The 6,631-nt window shown below is 44.8% G+C and overlaps 1 protein-coding gene across 4 annotated transcripts in view; it reads right to left on the bottom strand.

Annotated features, from left to right (window-relative positions):
• Positions 1 to 1,482, bottom strand: part of AFF4 (AF4/FMR2 family member 4) — an 84,746-nt gene extending 83,264 nt beyond the window's left edge. For all 4 annotated transcript variants that reach the window (XM_039484129.1, XM_039484128.1, XM_039484127.1 and 1 more), the window contains exon 1: positions 976 to 1,482. The gene's annotated coding sequence lies outside the window, so the exon portion shown is untranslated. The remainder of the gene's footprint in view (positions 1 to 975) is intronic.
• Positions 1,483 to 6,631: the final 5,149 nt, after the last annotated feature.

The raw sequence follows: 6,631 nt of genomic DNA on the forward strand, positions 1-6,631 counted from the left end.
TCTGACTTCCTCTTACCCCACCCATTACCACAAAATAAATAAATGAATAAAACCCACACAACAACAAAAAACTGTTCAATATGAAGGAAGCCACAGCCTAGGCCTCCCCACCACTCCTTTGCCTGATCCATCCCTAGAACTGCTCAGTGCCTAAAACACACAGCAAAGTGGAAGGAACAAAGCACTGACGTCAATTACTGGGGGATTAAATCTAACAGCCAGGAGAGGAAGAGGAGGCGGCCTCATTAGCAAAACCACCACCAAGAAAAACCTAACAACCTATAGTCACATTTACCCAGAGCCATGTAAGTTGCATTTTCTCGAAAAGAGGGAATGCCAGCACATCTCAGTAGAGATTGTGTGTATGGCTACACATCCACCCAACCGTGAGTGCTGGGGGGAAAAGTGGGCTTGCTCATCCCCATGTATTAATCTAGACAGCATAGGGACTGATGCCTCTTTTAGCAGGTCACATCTGACATGAAAGAGGCCATCCAGAGCTGCAGGGGACAGAGGGTGGGGGAGGCAAGGAGTGGGTAGAAGTTTACAAAGAGACCAAGAGGAGGCTCCGTCCATGAGGGAGAGGGTACTAAAACCGAAAGGGCAAGAGAAAGAGTTTCAAGCGGGGGATGATAGTTGGAAAAGGCAGGTTTGGGGGAGGGGAAATGTTAAAGAATAAGGGGGGGGGGGCAGATACGGGGAACTGGATCTTTCCCGTCCCCACCGCCAGGAGATACTACGGCCCCCTCAAGGGGGAGGCGGATTCCGGGGAACTCTTACCCAGCCCATGCTCGGGGGCGGAAGGGAGGCAGACGTTCCCCCTCCCTCCGCCCAAGCCCGGGTACCTCCAGAGGGAGAGGACACAGACCCACCGCCAGCGAACGGGCCTTGTCCAGACAGACACCCGGGAGCCCCCGCCTCCAGCCCCAGGGAGCGAGACCGAGCCGGAGCGGCCCCGCACCCCCCGCCTCTTACCTCCGTTCGCTGCTCCGCTAGGCCCGGACCATTTCCCGGCTGCCGCCGCCGCCGGCCCGTCGGGCGGGAGACGAGGAGGCCCGAAGGGGACTGAGGAGCCGACAGGCAGGAGGAGAAGGGGACCGAGGCGCGGCCAGGAGGGCAGGGCCCGGAGCTGGGCACAAAGACCAGGCCCCAGGAGCGGGCTCGGGCCCCGAGATGGGGGCCCCGGGGGGAGGGAAGGCAGGACCCGGAGGGGCGGGGGAGCTCCGGGAGCGGGTCACAGGCGGTGGGAGACGGCGGTGGCGGCTCCCCGGGGGTCCCGCCGCTCCATTGCGGGCTGGGCTGGGCGTGCGGCTGGGTCCCGGCGCGGCCCGGCAGTCTCGGGTCCCGCTGGCTGGCTGGCTCCTCAGACAGCGACTCCAGCCCGGCTCCTCCCGCAGCCGGGCATTCAGATTACCCAGCAGCCATCGCGCTCGCACAGCCCCGCCGCCGGCCACGTGACCCCCAGGCCCGGCCTGGGGAACCCACCACGTGACCCGGGCGAAAGCAACAGAGACAAGCTCCGCCTTCTCAAGGGAAGGCGCGGGATCCCGCCACGTGATAGGGGCAGAGCGAGGGGGAGGAGTTTAGGCTCCCCCTGCCGGAGGAGAGGTGCCCATTAGGGGTTTAGAGAGGGTCCCATACGAGGAAAGGTTAAAGAGGCTAGGACTTTCAGCTTGGAAAAGAGGAGACTAAGGGGGGACATGATAGAGGTATATAAAATCATGAGTGATGTTGAGAAAGCGGATAAGGAAAAGTTATTTACTTATTCCCATAATACAAGAACTAGGGGTCACCAAATGAAATTAATAGGCAGCAGGTTTAAAACAAATAAAAGGAAGTTCTTCTTCACGCAGCGCACAGTCAACTTGTGGAACTCCTTACCTGAGGAGGTTGTGAAGGCTAGGACTATAACAATGTTTAAAAGGGGACTGGATAAATTCATGGTGGCTAAGTCCATAAATGGCTATTAGCCAGAATGGGTAAGAATGGTGTCCCTAGCCTCTGTTCGTCAGAGGATGGAGATGGATGGCAGGAGAGGGATCACTTGATCATTGCCTGTTAGATTCACTCCCTCTGAGGCACCTGGCATTGGCCACTGTCGGTAGACAGATACTGGGCTAGATGGACCTTTGGTCTGACCCGGTATGGCCTTTCTTATGTTCTTATGTCCACTTGATGTGCTACGGCCCTGAGATGCAGTTGCCAACATTCAGCACCCAAAACTTTTTGAGGCTGTCCAGGCTTGGTTGCTGCCCACCCAGAACACTTAGTGCTCCTCTCCATCAGACACCAGGCAATGCAGAATGCACTGCCCCGCAACCTGAACTCTGCCCCCTGGCACTGGTAAGAGCCACCACTGATTGCCTCTATGTTTCAGCCAGGGCTGCCCTGTCGTAAGCACTGACTAAATAAACAGGTCATTTATGGGGTATATCCCCCTGAATTGCATCCTCTGTCATCTATATGTTCCCCAACTGCCCTTCACAGAATGAGGGCTATCTGAACTGATTGATGCAGAGATTAGAGGGCAGAAGTAAGCACAGGTGATGTTCCACAGTCGAATTGTTAAGGTTGGTGACAGCTGGCAGCAGTTTATGCAGAGTGGATGAAGTGCTCAAGGACAGGCCAGACATTCATACTACCGTAAATGCAACTCCTGCTTTTGTGAGGACAGTCTGACAGTTTTTCCTACTGTACCTATGTGCTGCAACCTCACAGAACTATATAGCATCTGAAAGCATAGGGTGTTACATCAATCAGGGAAGGTTGGAGCATCACTCAATCACGGCACAGTTAAGGTTGTAGGGCAGGGCTGGTGCATACATATCTCTATCTTTACTGGATTTTAGTGGTTTAAGTATCAGTGAACTTGCTAGTGTAGAAGAGTAGGAGGCAGTGCTAGTCAACCTTGACTCTATATTAGTGAAGTTTTTGGGCAGTGAATAGATGGCAGTGTTAAACTGAAGAGTTAACAGGACATTAGGAATTTGTCAACATCTGTGAGATGTATTTCCTGGTCTGATGCCTGAGATTAGACTTGAAATACACTTGTGGCTGAATGACAATTTGTGACAAGTATATCAGCTGTTGTTGGCTTTGTTCCTTTCTTTGGTTTCTTCCTTTGATCTTTGTGCAATAATTACTTACCAAAACTGTAGTTAATAGTTTGAAGGAAGGACTCTCCCTATTATTTGTCAAAAGATTACATGCAGTTTTAGACTCCTTTTCCATACTTACACATGTATACATTTAACTTCAAAATAAGATTCACCTTAGCTATTATATAGCACTTTTTAGCAGATCTCAAAATGCTTTAACTAAAAGTCACTGAAGGACCAGCTCATTACCTACTTATGTCATATCTACTTAGGTTCTGTGGGTAAAGAACTGGGTGAAGCAGTCACTTAATACATCAGTGAAAACATGGATCCAAAATCCCTCCCCTTCATCATCCTCACCATTTAGATTCCATACCCACATATGCAGGAGTACTTCAGGTCTGCCAACCCAGGATGAATTTAATCTAGGAGGCATACGGCACAAGAGAAAAGTCATTAAGGTAACCTCTGCTCTGGACTTCTTTCTACTTAAAATCTCAAATATAATATTAAACTTATTTTTTGACATATGTTCACAGGGTATTGCTTATAGCATTATTCCTATGTTTGCTAGTTCAGACATTAAGTGAATTCATGGCGGCGGCAGCATAATCTAGGTACACAGCATCGATTTAGGTGTCCTTGTAATCCTGACCCATCTACAACTGCTTTCTGATTTTATACAGTTGTGTGCTACTCAGATGAGGTCCTACTGTTTAAATATTTATACTTAGCATGTTACATTGTTGAATGCACAGAAAAGTATGGACCCTCTTCCTGTTGAGACTGTTAATCACACTATGTTTGTAAACCCTCTCAGATCCTCTCATAAAAGGCACTAGAAAAAGCCAATCCATCATCAATGCATGAATTACCAGTGCTGATTTGAGTATTTGCTGTAATGCTGCTGCTCCTGAACTACCCATATTCCTTTGTGTAATCTATTTTAAAGCTGTTTTTCTGTATTTCCTTTTTTTCCCAATTCAGCTAATGAAGTGTTTTGTTTCTATGACATTTTATTGCATACATATTAAAACAAATCCATCTAGAATTGCACACATTGTTGCTACTCTGGACATCAGGGCCACTCAGAATTTTATGGTACCAGCAGGGATAGAATTCAGTTCTCCTGCTGCAAAAGCACAGCCCCCCTACTCCTTGAGCTAAAGGACAAACACTGTGGGGAGGTAGGCGTACAGCTGTGCATGTCTGATTCCACCCAACAGGGGACAAAAGTGCAGATACATACTAGCCAGCTAATTACAGTACTTTAAAACAGCAGTCTTTATTTAGACACTAGGTGGTTAGGTCTATACCCCCTGCACAGTAGGTAACTGTGGCCTGCAGGAGCTTCTGCACTAGTCTGGCATAAACATAACAGCAAACTTATAATTAAAAGGAGGTGCACGTTAGCCACCGTGGTTACTGCAACGTCAAAGCTCTGAAGCATCTACTACTGCTCAATATCCCAGGGGAGGATTCAATCTCTGTTCCAGCTCATAAAAATCCCCCCCTCTCAACCCAACACAATGGTTGTGTGTATGGATCCTGAATTTTCCTTTCTTTCTTCACATTCATGGTAAGGTTGGTTATATGGCTACAGGTCTTTTGGGGTTTTTTTTAAAACATACATACATACATAAACATACATAGCATTTGTACTTAGGCTCAAAATTTCAACTTTGTGTGGATTTACCAGTATTGTGTCCTCCTAATACAGATTGCAAGAAGAGGCTCTTTCAGAGTCCTCTTCCTTACTGCATAAGGTCTTACATTTTAAACAGTTCCTAGTCCTGCTGTTTAATTTTTAAAGAATATTGAAGCAGAGTTCCAGGTCCTTGACTTCATGTCAGTGAGATTAAGACCTCTGCCAATGAGTATGATCCAATATTTATTTCATTTAAAAATAAATACATCAACTGGTGCCCCTCCAGTGTTCCAGTGGCAGCAGTCCAGCACAATAGTATTTTTCAGTAAATGTTATCTTAAGCTCCAGAATCTAACTTTTCATTTAAAATTAAATTATTATTCTATCCCGTACTGTTGCAAAGACCCCTCAAATTGTGAGCAGAATGTAAAAAGAACGTCTGCCCAAGTCTATTGCCACCCTGACACAATAACTCTGAGATATGTGAACTGCATTTCAATAGGGTATTGAATCTGAGGCTTTATTATAATTTAAATATCAACATTATTCAAAAATACTATCAAGGAGGAAACAAAATCCTAATTGCCTGAAAATTTTGTAACATCTATAGTTAAATGTAACTCCGTAGGTTCCTATAACTTAAAAGTGCTTGCAAAGAAAAGAAATCTATTTTTGCAGTTTATTTACTTTGTGCATTTAATAGCACTTTGTGTATCCACAGTTTCTCCTTTGATGAAAATACCATTATAAACATCAACAGAGGAGCAAAAAAAAGCTGGAAGCATTTTTAAATTTGCAGACCTTTATTTTTAAAAAAATAAAAGTTTTCACTTTGACAGAATACCTTTTTAAATCCTTTGTTTTTCAAAAAATCAAGTTGATTATTTTACTGTTGATCAAACCATACAAGAAAGTTCAGGGTAAATTAACTTGTGAAGATCTGCACAAGCAGCTTTGAGTGGCATCTCAAGTGAGAGGAGAACAGAGCTTAGGAAAATATATATATATTTTTTTATAAACTCAGTTTGACCCATGAATGAGGATAGGCTGTTCAGTATCATTTCTTTTTAAAGTGAACTTCTTAAATTAGAGAAATTCCAATTTATGAGTGAAAGTCCTATCTACAAATCCATCTCACATACAGCCCTCTTACGTGATCTCAGTTAGGGCACCAAAAACTGAAGTCCAGCTCTCACGAACAGTTTGATTTAATAAAACTCCAAACTAGAAAATCAAGTTGCCTGTGCCTTTTGTTTTTCCACCCGTCAGCAATGTTTCCCCTTGAAATATGACACTTCTCCCCAGGCTATTCTTCCACTAGACTGCATCAATTGCTTCAGTTCAATTAGCAATGGCAGTTTTACTTGTAATGGGGAGGCATTAAATTGAGCCAGTTTAAAGCAGTACAGGTCTCAATAACTACTGAGTAAATGTAACAATTTCTAGTTAGTAATCTTTTTAAATTAATGATCATTTGTGCCTAATTTAGAGCTTTGGAAGATGGTGATTAAAGAAATACCTTTCCTTGTAGAATCAAAGTGAAATAAAGGATCCTTTTAATAGCAAATGAGGAGTTGAGCTAGTAAGAGTTGGATGGCTGAAAGCTCTGGTCAGGCAGGGGGGTTTTGCCCTCTAAGATAAAAAGGCTGGGGATAAATGAAACAGAACGGAGCATGGATGTCAAATTAAGCAGAAATATCTCATCTGAGAGCAAGTGATCTAAAATAAATAAATTAAAATAAATAAAAAGCCACTATGTTTCTGGCTATAAAATATTGGAAGAGGTTCCTTTCATGGCCTATCGCTTAATCACTACTGAATGATATAAAGTGTCCTGAGAAATAGCATACTGTCTCCTTAGACCTCCCAGCTCAGGGACCAATAG

Source organism: Mauremys reevesii, linkage group 8 (genome assembly GCF_016161935.1).
Source record: "Mauremys reevesii isolate NIE-2019 linkage group 8, ASM1616193v1, whole genome shotgun sequence".
In the NCBI taxonomy this organism is placed as follows: domain Eukaryota; kingdom Metazoa; phylum Chordata; order Testudines; family Geoemydidae; genus Mauremys; species Mauremys reevesii.